The sequence below is a fragment of the Dipodomys merriami genome, unplaced genomic scaffold (assembly GCF_024711535.1).
Source record: "Dipodomys merriami isolate MVZ:Mamm:240054 unplaced genomic scaffold, mDipMer1.0.p SCAF_19, whole genome shotgun sequence".
Classification (NCBI taxonomy): domain Eukaryota; kingdom Metazoa; phylum Chordata; class Mammalia; order Rodentia; family Heteromyidae; genus Dipodomys; species Dipodomys merriami.
In genome coordinates, this window is record NW_027203270.1 from 23,411,389 (window position 1) to 23,426,346 (window position 14,958).

At 43.8% G+C, this 14,958-nt stretch overlaps 1 protein-coding gene across 1 annotated transcript in view; it reads right to left on the reverse strand.

Moving 5' to 3' along the window:
* Positions 1-14,958, reverse strand: part of Pigl (phosphatidylinositol glycan anchor biosynthesis class L) — a 56,878-nt gene that overhangs the window by 18,150 nt on the left and 23,770 nt on the right. The window lies entirely within an intron of this gene.

Here is a 14,958-nt window from a genome sequence, read left to right on the forward strand (position 1 = left end):
ATGTAATCCTAGCTACTCAGGAGGCTGAGATCTGAGAATCATGGTTCAAAGCCAGCCTGGGCAGAAAAGTCCATGAAATTCTTATCTCCAATAAACCACCAGAAAACCAGAAGTGGCGCTGTAGCTGAAATGGTAGAGCGCTCGCCTTGAGCTAAAGAACTGAGGCACAGCTTCCAGGCCCAGAGCTCAAGCCCCACAACCAATCAAAAAAAAAAAGTGTTGTGGACTTTTCCTGCCCAGGCTGGCTTTGAATGGTGATCCTCAGCTCTCAGCCTCCTGAGTAGCTAGGATTATAGGCGTGAGCCACCAGTGCCAGGCAACATTTCACATCAACTCCTTTCACATCAACTCCTTTCACATCAACTATATAAGTTGTTCTTTGCTCAAAATTCCAAGGTCTGGCCCAAATAATAACTTTCTGCCCAGTTTCTTTTCTCTGACAGAGAAACAATCCTGCTCTGATTTGCCTTGTTGGCTTGAATGTAAACAGGAGTGTTGGAGTCAACTTTCAGCCTTTTACTTAAGAGACAGTTGATGAATGACCTTTCCGTGTTTTTCTTTTTCTTCTCTTTGATGGCTGGAATTTGTACACACTAATTAGAAAAAGAGTAGCCATTTTTATTCATAAAGTAATCTTAGGCTTGAAAGGCAGAGCAACTGAGTGAAAAAGAAAAACAAAACAAAACAAAAAAACAACAACAAAACAGACTCAGGCCCTGAGGGTTATGGTGACTAAGCCATCATACCATCCTAGACCGTATGCTGGCTCTTACTACAGTTTTAGTTTTCTGATATTTATAGTTGAACCAATTCCTAATTTATAGATTTTGCAATTTATTTTTATTTTTTATTTTTTGCCAGTTCTGGAGCTTGAACTCAGGGCCTGGGCACTATCTCTGAGCTTCTTTTGCTCAAAGTTAGCACTCTACCACTGGAGTCACAGTGCCACTTCTGGCTTTTTCTGTGCATGTGGTACCAAGGAATCAAACCCAGGGCTTCATGCATGCTAGGCAAGCACTTTACCATTAAGCCACATTTCTCAGCCCCCATCAGACTCTTATCTCTAACCACTAAGGTTCAAAGCCATCCCATGAGACTCTTAGCTCCAAATAATCACCAAAAAAAAAAGCCAGAAATATGTGGCTCAAGTGGTAGAGCAATAGCCTTGAGCAAAAAGAAGTACAGGAACACTTGAGTTCAGGCCCTGAGTTCAGGCCCAGCAAAAAATAAAAAGAACTGGGTGCTGGTGGCTCACACCTGTAATCTTAGCTACTCATGAGGCTGAGATCTGAGGATCACGATTCAAAGCCAGCCTGGGCAGGAAAGTCCCTAGGACTCTTATCTCCAATAAACCAACAGAAAAACGGAAGTGGTGCTGTGGCTCAAGTGGTAGAGCGCTAGCTGAAGAGCTGAGGGACAGCGCCCAGGCCTAGAGTTCAGGCCCCACAACCGACCAAAAAAAAAAAAAGTAAAGAAACACAATATTGAAGCAAGATGTCTGTTTGGAGAAGGGCACAGGTAAGGAGAACTAACATACCATTGGCAGGTGTTTAAATTGCTACAGGGGCTGGGAAGGTGGCTCAGTGGTAGAGCGCTTGCCTTGCAAGCCTGAGGCCCTGGGTTCGATTCCTCAGCACCATATAAGCAAAAAGAAAAAAAGCCGGAAGTGGTGCTGTGGCTCAAGTGGTAGAGCGCTAGCCTTGAGCTGAAGAGCTGAGAGACAGTGCCCAGGCCCAGAGTTCAGGCCCCACAACCGGACCCCAAAAAAAAAAAAATAAATTGCTACAATAAGTCAACTTGGTTATATGCAATTATGTGTGCCCTATGATCCTGTACTGCTGGAATTTTATCCTAAGGAAATAGAGAAGCTTAAAAACTGAAGTCAGAGCAGCAGAGATACTGTATTCACTGTAATTAGAGCAGAAAGAGGTCAGCAGTTCTCTTGCTTTACCACCAGGGAGCAATTTCTCTAACTTCTGAATTGTGGCTTATGAAAAAATGTTAAAGCTAATACAAAATTGTTGCAGCATGTTCAGAGTAAAAGCAAAGAAAGCATAGATACACATGAGATTTGGAAGGTTAAAAGTACAATGAATTAATCCTCTCAAGTCTCTAAACTTGAATTTTGCTTGTTTTCTTAAAGAGTAAGACTCACAGGAAAGAGGAAATACATACAAAGAAATTGAACTTTGGGGGCTGGGAAGGTGGTTCAGTGGTAGAGCGCTTGCCTTGCATGCTCGAGGCCCTGGGTTCGATTCCTCAGCACCACATAAGCAAAAAGAAAGCCGGAAGTGGCGCTGTGGCTCAAGTGGTAGAGCGCTAGCCTTGAGCTGAAGAGCTGAGGGACAGCGCCCAGGCCCAGAGTTTAGGTCCCACGACTGGACCCAAAAAAAAAAAAAAAAAAGAAATTGAACTTTGAAAACAAAATGTCTGTGAGAACTTCTACATAAAGGGCTCTGAATGTATTCAAGTCTCCCAAGATTCTAGCCTCAGCTTCCTGGAAAGCAGAGCCTAGGACAAAGGCCTAACCTCAGTGAGCAGTTCTGGGGAATGTGGGCCATGAGGAGCTGAAGGGAGGGAAGCAGGGAAAGGGAAAGCCTTTACTGACTTGGTTCTAATTGCAGATGCTGGCTGGGTGATCCCATGGGACGCTCTAAAAGGTGCATGAAAAATATCTTAGAACTGTCCTCCTTGCCAGGAGAAAAAAGGAAGCATTTTTCTCCACAGGAGTCTTTCTATGAAATTCAGGGCTGAGCACACTTGAGTAGTCAAGACTCTGAGGAACCCTGGGGCAGAAAGCAAGTAGAACAGAGCAAAGCTGAAGCAAAGGTTTGTCTGTGGACACTGTTTGGGGTCATTCAGATGCCTTAGAGCATCTGGAAGTAGGGGTGTCAGGAACCCAAGTTGTGGGGGTGAGGGTGAAAGGGAGCAAAATTGGAAGTTGGGGGAGACTCTGAAACAACACACACACACACACACACACACACGCACACACACACACACACACACGTGCTGGAACTCAAGGCCTAGGTGCTATCACTTAGCTTTTTTGCTGGAACACACACACACACACACACACACACACACACACACACACACACGTGCTGGAACTCAAGGCCTAGGTGCTATCACTTAGCTTTTTTGCTGGAACTCAAGGCCTAGGTGCTATCACTTAGCTTTTTTGCCCAAGATTAGTGCTCTTTCCACTTCAGCCACAGTACCACTTCTGGCTTTTTGGTGGTTAATTGGAAATAAGAGTCTCATAGACATTTCTGCCTGGGTTAGTTTGGATCCCCAGATCTCAGATACCTAGGTAGTTAGGATTAAAGTCAGGAGCCTGGCTAATGCGTATTCCTTTTATTTTTTATTTTTTTGTCAGTCGTAGGGCCTGAACTCTGGGCCTGGGCACTGTCCCTGACTCTTTAGCTCAAGGCTAGCATTCTACCACTTGAGCCACAGCATCACTTCCAGCTTTTTCTGCTTATGTGGTGCTGAGGAATCAAACCCAGGGCCTCATGCATGCAAGGCAAGCACTCTACCACTGAGCCACCTTCCTAGCCCTGAAACTTTTTTCTTTCTTTTCTTTTCTTTTTCTTTCTTTTTTTTTTTTTTTTTTGCCAGCCCTGGGGCTTGAACTCAGGACCTGGGTACTGTCCCTGAGCTTCTTTTTCTCAAGACTAGCACTCTACCACTTGAGCCACAGTGCCACTTCTGGATTTTTCTGTGTATGTGGTGCTGAGGAATTGAACCCAAGGCTTCGTACATACGAGGCGAGCACTCTACCACTGATCCACCTTCCCAGAGCTTATGTGTATTTCTGACCTGGACTAAGTAAGTACTCACTGTACTAACCATGGAGCTAAGTTTCAGAGGTAAATATGGATATAAGCCATGGTTCCCTTCCTTAGGAAGCTTATGACTGAGTGGGGTGAGAGTTGGGTACCTGCTAAATGAGAGAGAATCTGGCATGGAAAGGAGAGAGGAGTATGGGAGGAGGTTTGGCTTTGAAACCTCCAAAGAGAAAAAGGTTGGTATTTTGGTAGCCTTCAAACACTGTAGAGGGAAGGTCACTTGCCAACAAGCTAGTTGGTTGGATGTATACAAGCTTGACAAGCCCTTGGGGGTAAAGGGGAGATTTAGCAAACACAGTGTTAAAATTGTTGAAAAATGCCCCAGACTTCCAGCCCCGCCCTTGACCTCAGTGTTCAGTAAACAAGCCTGCCTCACAGCCTGTGAACGTTCATAAAAATAACGTTTCTTTTCTAATGGGGAGTATCTTCAAACTCTGACCTTTCCTGCACAGTCTAATGACTCACCCTGGCTGGCACTCTTTAAAGCTGGGTCAGCAGAGCCATGGAAATGCTCTGGGAAAAGCTTCAGAGGGGGGATCAGTCCCTTCCTTTGGTCACCAGATGCACACAAGGGAAGCCCCCTTCTCTCCTCTCCCTTTCTAGGACCCCAGGGGACCTTCTTCCCTGAGACCCAGCCCAGTACAAAGACAGACAGTTCTGTCTATGCGCTGTGCTGAAGCTCAACCAGAGTTAGGTAATACCTTTTATTTCTGAAAACCCAGTCCCACTTTCACACACTGCACTCTGAACTTTAATACGGACTCACGCAGCTTGCACACCCTTATTTGGTCTTGTGACTTGCACAGCTAGAGCTGGGAGAGTCAGACATCCTTCCTCCACTCACCTCTGGCATATTCCTAAACTAGATACTTCCTTTGTCATCCAAAGTGGGCAAGGGTCTGTAAGATTCAATGTAACACTCGGACCTCTCCCCATCCAGGGTCTTCTGGGAGGCAAGGGTTGTGTCCAAGGATTGAGATCAAGCTGGGGCCCAGCTGCTTGAGCTCGTTAAAACCAGGGGTGTACAAAGGACTTAGATCTAAGCTGAAGAAAGTTAGAAAGAACATTCTTTTTTTTTTTTTTTTTTTTTTTTTTTTTTGGGTCCGGTCATGGAGCCTGAACTCTGGGCCTGGGCGCTGTCCCTCAGCTCTTCAGCTCAAGGCTAGCACTCTACCACTTGAGCCACAGCGCCACTTCCGGCTTTTTTCTTATGTGGTGCTGAGGAATCGAACCCAGGGCCTTAAGCATGCAAGGCAAGCGCTCTACCACAGAGCCACCTTCCCAGCCCCAGAAAGAACATTCTAAAGCAGTTAGGGCCCACGACTTTCAGGGATGTGTTTGGATCTTTGCAGACTAGAGACAAAGGCAAGTTCAGCGAGGAAAGGCAAAGGGAAAACAAGCAGAAGGGAAAAGTCCATCTAAAAGAAGGAAGAGGGCTGAAGTTTATAAAAAGCAACCCATTTTATGAAGTAACTGCTCTGATTAGGGGCTTATCTTGTCCAGCAATTCAGGAACCCAGTTATAGACTAAATGTCCCATGAGATCCTTGTCATATAAGGCTTTAAGTCCTCAAAAGGAACTGTGAAATAGTTTCTTTCTTGTAGCTTATAAAAAGGATTTCTAAATCACATATGGGAATCAGTTACCTGTGCTTATCTTTCTCAGACAGATGAATTTCATATCATTACAACAAAGCTTGCAAAGTGCTGGTGAGAAATCTTTCTTTAAAACTTACCCATCTGCTGTTTAATGTGACTACTGAAAAACAAAAGAATCTATTCACTGACTCTATTCAAAGAGGTCAGAGTTCTGCTTACTCAGACCAGCTCCCACCCCACCTCACCCTACCCCCGCCCCCCAGTGGAGAGCTTTAAGAGCCAGCTGTCTAAATCTTAACCTCTTTTCCCTACTCCCCTACTTCCCACAAAGAGTGTGGTGGTAAACCTAGGACAAGGACTCAGTGGCTGCTTTGGCTAAGCCTGGACTCCTAACTTGAGCTTCCAAGGTAACTGCACGAAAGCCTTCATTTTTTTTTTTTTAAGTCATTTCAAAGTTGCTTTACTTTTAAAATAACCCTTTATAAGCACTCCACCCTAACTTGAGAAAGCCTTCATTTTGAGTCTCCTTTCCCTTGGGTCCCATTTCTGCCCCATAGGCCTGCCAATCACTTTAGGAGTATCCCTCTAGAATACAAGACTGGTACTCCTAAATGTATCCATCTCTTCTTACCCTCCTTTAAGGTTAAAGGCCCACAGAATATCTAAGCTTTTATGACATCTGTTCCAGATTCTGCCAAAGATAAATGAAAGTCTCCAATCATTGTCCTAAATCCATAGTCACCTTGCAGACAGATTATTCCATGATGGACTCACCCCCTAATGGATCCATTGCCCCATGATGGAAACTGGGGCTGCGGCCCATGCTTGGCGGTCATCTCATGGGAGCTGGATTGTCTCCTCAGGTGACATGGACTTCTTCAGAGTCCTTGCAGGGCAGGACTGAGATAATGACCAAGCAGGGCATAGTGTGGCCAAGACTGCTTAATTATGCACATTTCTTGTCCGCTTCTCCAATCCTTTCCTTCTCTAAATCTTATTTAAAGCTCCTATCAGTACACCAAGGATGGGCTGAGACACTTCCCAGTATGATTGTACTGAAAATTAAATTTATATCATACATCTTTCATTTCTAGAAGTAGCGGAAGAAGACCGACCAAGAGGTCTGAGGCATCTTTCAGAGGGACTGCAGAGAGGGTGGTGGTACCAACAGCACAGATGTGAGTAGAAAGTGCCTGGAAGAGGGCTGAAAATAAAATGTTGAAGGTGGGGGGGATGGGAAGGGATGGAAAGAAGAAAGAAACAAAGGAGGAGGCAACAATGCTTGATAAGAAATGTACTCATTGGGGCTGGGAAGGTGGCTCAGTGGTAGAGTGCGTGCCTTGCATGCATGAGGCCGTGGGTTCAATTCCTCAGCACCACAAAAGCAGAAAAAGCTGGAAGTGGCACTGTGGCTCAAGTGGTAGAGCGCTAGCCTTGAGCTGAAGAGCTGAGGGACAGTGCTCAGGCCCAGAGTTCAGGCCCCATGACTGACAAAAAAGAAAAAAAAAGCTAAGAATATAAAAAAAAAAGAATAAGAATAAGATAATGTACTCATTATCTTGCCCATATAATTGTAACCCCTCTATATGTTATTTTCACAATAAAAAAAAAGAAAACTATAAAAATTTTAAAAAACGTTGAAAATTTATAAAGAAAGCAAGAGGAGGGCCACAGAGAGGACTGGGATGCTGGAGGTGGAGAGTTCCCATCTGGTGGCTTGGGATAGTACATAAACATTTACCAAACATTACCAGCATGCCAACGATATGCTACGGATATGCCTGAGCATGAGGAACCCAAGGACTGCCCGTTTATAAAATGGCTCTTGTGAGCAACGTCCTGGTGGCCATCCAAGTTCCCAATGAAGCAGATGTAGGATGCAGGATGCATTCCCTCTGAGGAATTCCAGGAGGGCCAAGGGACTAAGGACAGAGACAGCAGTGAGTTTAATGGCTAGCCAAGAGCAACTTGTGCAGGTGTGCCTCAACTGTGGAGGATCCCTGAAGTAATCATCATGAATGACTCAGAAATTGTGATTGCTGACTCAGGCCCGTATTCCTAGCTACTCAGGAGGCTGAGATTTGAGATTTGGAGTTTGAAACCAGCCAGGGAAGCAAAGTCCATGAAACTCTTTTCTCCAATTAACCATCCAAAAAAGCCAGAAGGGGAGCTCAATTCATATATCTCGGAGTCTTTCTACCTTCCTCCACTTTATGTTTGTTTTGTGTTTGCTTCTGAGACAGGCTCTTTCTTAGTAGCTCAGCCTAGCCTTGAATTCTTTATGTAGCCCTTTCTGATAACACTCTGGCCTGAGCCTCCTAGATGCTGGGATTACAAGCACCTTCCCCCCCCCCCCCCACACACTCATCTTGTTTTTGGGTAGAGATGAGGATCATGTTTCTGTTTGATAATAAGAGAATCAAACAAACAAATATAGGAAAAGCCCAAACAATGAACTAAGAATTAGGGATGGGAATGTGGCTTAGTGGTAGATGCTTGTCTAGCATGCTTGAAGCCTGGGTTAGATTTCTCTGTACCACATAAATAGAAAAAGCCAGAAGTAGTGCTTTGGTAGAGTGCTAGCCTTGAGCAAAAAGAAGCTCAGGGACAGTGCCCAGGCCCAGAGTTCAAGCCCCAAGACTGCCCCCCCCCCCAAAAAAAAAGAAAGAAAGAAATAAGAATTAGTAGCAGTAAGTGAAAAATTCCATTAATGCATCTTATATGTATAAAAATTATATACCATATATGTGGCAGAGATCAGGGGTACTGATGCAATGTCGATATTGAAGCTATAATCAACAGATATCAAGATCTTGGCAACTAGTCCTGGGAAACAGATCTTTAGAAATTGTCTTGACAGGTCATTAGTAAGTATACTTTTTTTTGTTGTTGTAAAGGTGATGTACAGAGGGTTACAGTTACATAAGTTAGGTAATGAGTATATTTCTTTTTGAACAGTATTACTCCCTCCCTCATTTCTATACTGTTTTAAATCTGGGGATTTATTTATTTTAGAGCTAACGCAATGGAATAATCAATAATTTGATATTCACAACCTGCTTTGGATTAAAGAGAAAAGACAGATGAGACAAGCAAGCTCAAATCAGAAAGTAGAACTGATTTTCAAACAATGAGATATGGCTGAGAGTGTGATTCAAGAGGTGGAGCTAGTAAGTATGAGACCCTAAGATCCCCAGCACTGCCAAAAATTACCACCCCCCAAACAAAAACAAACAACAAGCCAGGTGCTACTAGCTACTTAGGAGGCTGAGAGCTGAGGATCATGGTTGGAAGCCAGTCCAGGCAGGAAAATCTGTGAGACTCTTATTTCCAATTAAGCACCAAAAAAGCCAGAAGAGGAGCTGTAGCTCAAGTGGTAGAGTGCTAGTCTTGGGCAAAAAGAAGCTTAGAGGCAGTGTTCAGGTCCTGAGTTCAAGCTGCAGGACTGGTACAAAAAAAAAAGACAACAAAATACAAAGCAATGGTTTTAGTGTTTGGGTACAATACTGGATCCAAGTTAAAGTTTGAGTTTTAGGTAAGTCAAGATGTACTTTTCCATTAAAAAAAAGTTTATCTGAAATTCAAATTTAATTGGGTACCTTCTATTTTATTTCTTTATTTATTTTTGTCGGTCGTGGGCCTTGAACTCTGGGCCTAAGCGCTGTCCCTCAGCTCTTCAGCTCAAGGCTAGCATGCTACCACTTGAGCTACAGTGCCTCTTCCAGTTTTCTGGTGGTTTACTGGAGATAAGAGTTTCACAGACTTTCCTGGCTGGACTGGCTTTGAACCGCAATCCTCAGATCTCAGTCTCCTGAGTAGCTAGGATTACAGGAGTGAGCCACCTATTTTATCTTTAATCCTGTTTAAGACACTTTTGTGCAGGGCAATTATTCTGTGTTGAGTCATAAAATATTTGTTGTGAAAAAACCTTAGAAGACCTTAGAGATAATCTCTAACACAGTACTTTTTAATTTTTTTGGCAATCCTGAGGCTTGAACTCAGGACCTGAGCACTGCCCCTAAGCTTCTTTTTGCCCAAGACTAGCACTCTACCACTTGAGCCAAGCATCACTTCTGGCTTTTTCTGTTTATGTTGTAGTACTGAGGAATTGAACCCAGGGCTTCATGCATGCTAGGCAAGCACTCTACCACTAAGCCACATTCCCAGCCCACACAACACTTTTTTTTTTGGTGTTACTAGAGTCTGAACTCGGGGCCTCATACTTGCTAACCAGGACCTCACTTGAACCATGCTTCCAGGCCCTTTCTACATTCTTTTCTTTTTTTTTTTTAATTTATTTTTATTGTGAAAATACCATATGGAGGGGTTACAATTACATGGGCAAGATAATGAGTACATTTCTTATCAAGCATTGTTGCCTCCTCCTTTGTTTCCCCTTCCCATCCCTTCCCATCTCCCACCCCCCTCACCCCACCACCCTCTACATTATTTTCAAGAAAAGGTCTTGCTTTATGGCTGGGGCTAAGCTGGGCTGCAGTCCTCCTAGTTTGTTTTCCCCTGTCCCTGGGGATGACAGGTGCATATCAGTACATTCAGCCATTTTTTTTTCTCCCCTAACTGGGATAACAGGCAGGCACCATTGTGCCCAGCCACTGGTTGAGACGAAGTCTTATAAACCTCATGCCTGGGCTAGCCTCAAACTATGACCCCCAATCTCTGCCTTCCAAGTAGCTATGATTACAAGTTTGAGCCACCATGCCTGCTACACAACACAACACGATCCTTTTATGAACACAGGACTAATGATCAGAGCATGGATATCCCTCATGATGCCACATAAGGTGAGTGGGGCCAGATCCTACAGGCCTGCTGCTATGAAAGAGGGCTTCACAAGTCTATTTTTGAGTCAAGCTCCTAGAGACATAATACATTTCTCTGAGATGCCTATGGCAAATTTATTTTGTTTCTTGCTGCTAGGGATTGAACCTACAGCCTTATGCATGCCAGGCAAGCCCTATGATCCTCAAACTAATATTGTAATTTATTTAAAATGAATAAAGAGGCTGGAGGTCTATAGCTCACAGATAGTGTATATGCTTAGCAGGCACAAGGCCCTGGGTTCAATTATATATATTTATATAAATCAATAAGGAATATAACATGTTTCATGACTTCTTTAGGAGAAATTTTTTCCTCTGTGTGTGTGTGTGTGTGTGTGTGTGTGTGTGTGTGTGTGTGTGTAAGAGTGTGTATGTGTGTATTGCTGGAGACAGAAGCCAGGTGTCACATATGCTACACATGTTCTGTCCCTGAGTTCTTTTTTTTTTTTTTTTTTTTTTTTTTTTTTTTTTTTTGTTGGTCGTGGGGCTTGAACTCTGGGCCTGGGCGCTGTCCCTCAGCTCTTCAGCTCAAGGCGAGCGCTCTACCACTTGAGCTACAGCGCCACTTCCGGTTTTCTGGTGGTTTATTGGAGATAGGAGTCTCACGGTTTCTCCTGCCCGGGCTGGCTTTGAACCGCGATCCTCAGATCTCAGCCTCCTGAGTAGCTAGGATTACAGTGTCCCTGAGTTCTAACATTAGTTTGAGGAACTATTAAGGAAGGTGTGTTGCTACCTTGAGCAGTTGTTCATAACCTGTCCCAATTACAAAACAGTTGAGAAATAATAGTTTGCACTAGAATTAAATTCAAAGGAGAGGTTATGTCTACTTAAGTTTATGTACATTTTTGTAGGTAAGAGGCTCATAATCACCTAATGAAAAAGACTGAATAAACTCTTCTCATGTTCTCTTTAGTACTTTGAAAGTAACTATAGGATCACAGAGCCCAGAAAACCACCTGCATGTAAGAACATGGGCCAAATGCTGAAAACTCAAGTAGGGATATAAATTGTAGTGAAAAGATAAGAGAATGATAGTAAGGTTGGCATCTGATTGTTTGTTGCCCTGACCTGCTCCTGAAAGATGACATTGCAGCCTCTTCTGGAGCTGAGGGATTAAAAATACCTGGCACAGTAAATATTAGACATATGAAGGAGGTCATGCAGAATGGCACTGAGTACTCTAGGGACATAACAGCTAGATAAACCAAACTATCCAGAGTCTCATTATCTTGGTGCATTTTTCCAAATATGCCCATCAGTCTCTTCAGGATGAGAAAAATCCTCTATGGTAAAAAGACACCTCCACTTCCCAGTTCCCTTTCTCTAATGAGAAGTACCAAGGCTTTGGGATTACTCTAATAGGATATTTAAGACTTCCTGAAGTATATTTAAGATCTTCCTAAAGTACAGGATCTGTGATGCTCTTAAAGACTTCTGGACAAATCCTGAGGTCACCCCTTCCTTCACTCTTGATAAGCTGGTATCTTAAAAACAAAAAACAAAAACAAAACAGGCACTGGTGGCTCACACCTATAATCCTATTCACGAGGCTGTGATCTGAAAATTGCAATTTGAAGCCAGCCCAGGCAGGAAAGTCTGAGACTCTTATCTGCACTAAACCAGTGATGAGCACTGGCTTTGAGCAAAGAAGCTCATGGATGGTACCCAGGCCCTGATTTCAAGACCCAGGGCTGGCACAAAAAAAAAAAAAAAAAAAAAGTTGGGATGAAAAAAAAGGTAGGATGAAGTTGGGTATCTTCAAGAAGAGACTCAAGGGTTCAAAGAAAGGTCTTTGTGTAACAGACATGGATTGGTACAGAGTAGAACTTGGCAAGTAGGCAAGGAAAAAATAAATATACAACTCATAAAAATAAGGTGAGACACGATGAAAATGTTTGAGGAAATCTTTTTTTTTTTTGGTCATGGGGCTTGAACTCTGGGTCTGGGTGCTGTTCCTCAGCTGTTCAGTTCAAGGGTAGTGCTCTACCACTTGAGCCACAGTGCTACTTTTGGCTTTTTCTGTTTATGTGGTACTGTGGAATTGAACCCAGGGCTTCATGCATGCTAGGCAAGCATTCTACCACTGAGCCACCTTCCCAGGCCCTTGAGGAAATCTTATAATTGGAGAATCATTGCTATTTAGGTTATTGAAGACACAGTAAGTTATGAAAGACAAAGATGTGCCAACATATTCATGTTGGAGTTCCTGAAGAAAAGAGCAAAGCGGGTGGTGCAGAAGGAAAACCCCAGAATCTTTTTGAAAGGTTTACCATAGCCTAGGAAAAACTGACTTGGAACAATCAACAACAGGACCTAATGGACTAGCCAGGTGCCAATGACTCACACCTGTAAACATAGCTACTCAGAAGGCTGAGATCTGAGGATCAAGGTTCAAAGCTGGCTTGAGCAGAAAACGAAGTGGCTCTGTGGTTCAAGTGGTAAAGCACTCGCCTTGAGCTGAAGAGCTGAGAGACAGTGCCCAGGCCCAGAGTTCAAGCCCCACAACCAACAAAAAACAAAGAACCTAATGGACTAAGGAGCTATCATTCAGTTGGTAGTGTTTGCCCACTACACAGAGGAAGCCCTGAGTTCCATCCCCAACACTACAAAGAAAACAAACAACAGAAGATGCAATATATAAAAATTGTTGTACTTCAAGAATAAAAATAATGCCGGGCGCTGGTGGCTCACGCCTGTAATCCTAGCTACTCAGGAGGCTGAGATCTGAGGATCGCGGTTCAAAGCCAGCCCGGGCAAGAAAGACCATGAGACTCCTATCTCCAATAAACCACCAGAAAACCGGAAGTGGCGCTGTAGCTCAAGTGGTAGAGCGCTCGCCTTGAGCTGAAGAGCTGAGGGACAGCGCCCAGGCCCAGAGTTCAAGTCCCACGACCGACAAAAAAAAAAAAAAAAAAGAATAAAAATAACTTGGTATCTGAGTAGAGAAAATATTCCCCAAGAGAGAAAAGTCAACTGAGTATCACACGGTGTCACAGAAGAAGACAGCAGAACAATGTCTGCAGAGAAAAGTATAGGCTGGGCCCTGGTGGCTCACACCTGTGATCCCAGATAACCAGGAGGCTGAGACCTGAGAATTGCGTTTCAAAGCCAGCCCAGGCAGGAAAGTCTGTGAGACTCTTATCTCCAGTTAACCACCAGAAAACCAGAAGTGGCACTGTGCCTCAAAAGGGTAGAGGGCTAGCCTTGAACAAAAGAGTTCAGGGACAGTGCCCAGGTCCTGAGTTCAAGTCCCAAGACCGACAAAACAACAGAAAGAAGAAAAGTATAGATGTGAGTCAGTTTCTGCAGAAGACAGGTCCTAGAACTCTCTTGAATACATAGGCTCCACATAGGCTCAAGCTCTTTATAGAAAATGATATTTGTATAGAATCTAGACACATCTTTAAAAATTATCTCTTGCCGGGCGCTGGTGGCTCACGCCTGTAATCCTAGCTACTCAGGAGGCTGAGATCTGAGGATTGAGGTTCAAAGCCAGCTCGGGCAGGAGAGACCGTGAGACTCCTATCTCCAATAAACCACCAGAAAACCGGAAGTGGCGCTGTAGCTCAAGTGGTAGAGTGCTCGCCTTGAGCTGAAGAGCTGAGGGACAGCGCCCAGGCCCAGAGTTCAAGCCCCACGGCCGACAAAAAAAAAAAAAAAAAAAATCTCTAGATTACTTATACTACCTAATAAACTATAAACGCTATTTAAATAGTTGCTATACTGTATTGTTTAAGGAATGAGAATAAAACATCTGGGTAGGTATGGTGGTATATGTCTGTGATCTTAACATAGGGAAGGTTGAAGCAGGAGGATCACAAGTTTGAGGCTAGATTTGGCTATGTAGGAAATTTGAGGCCAGCTGACATAGACAGTGAGGCTTATCTCCCAAAACAGACAGAAAAATCTGTCCATGTTCAAAAGATGTAGTTAAAACTATTTCGATCTAGGGCGGGAATGTGGTTCAATGGTAGAGTGCTTGCCTAACATGCAGTAAGTCCCCCACATAAACAGAAAAAGCTGGAAGTAGCGCTGTGGCTCAAGTAGTAGAGTGCTAACTTTGAGCAAAAGAAGATCAAAGACAGTGCTCAGGCCCTGAGTTCAAGCCCCAGGTCTGGCAAAAAAAAAAAAAAAAATTCAATCTATATTTGGTTGAATCTGCAGGTGTAGACCTCATGGCTTTGGAGGGTTGATTATGTAATACAATTTTGGGTCCGGTCATGGGTCCTGAACTCTGGGCCTGGGCGCTATCCCTCAGCTCTTTAGCTCAAGGCTAGCGCTCTACCACCTGAGCCACAGCGCCACTTCCGGCTTTTTTTTTTCTTTTTGCTTATGTGGTGCTGAGGAATCGAACCCAGGGCCTCAGGCATGCAAGGCAAGCGCTCTACCACTGAGCCACCTTCCCAGCCCTATGTAATACAATTTTGTAATCACTGAAGATGTCCTTTAAGTAGAAAGATGATGTGTGTGTATGTGTGGGTGCACATGTATATACACTTCTTTTTGGCAGTACTGGGGTTTGAATTCGGGGCCTCACACTTGTTAGGCAAGTGTTCCATCACTTGAGCCATATCTGATCCTTTTTTGCTTTAGTTATTTCAAAAATCAGGTCTCATGTTTTTGTTCAGGGCCAGTCCTAGACTACAATTTTTCTGCCTGCAGGTTCAC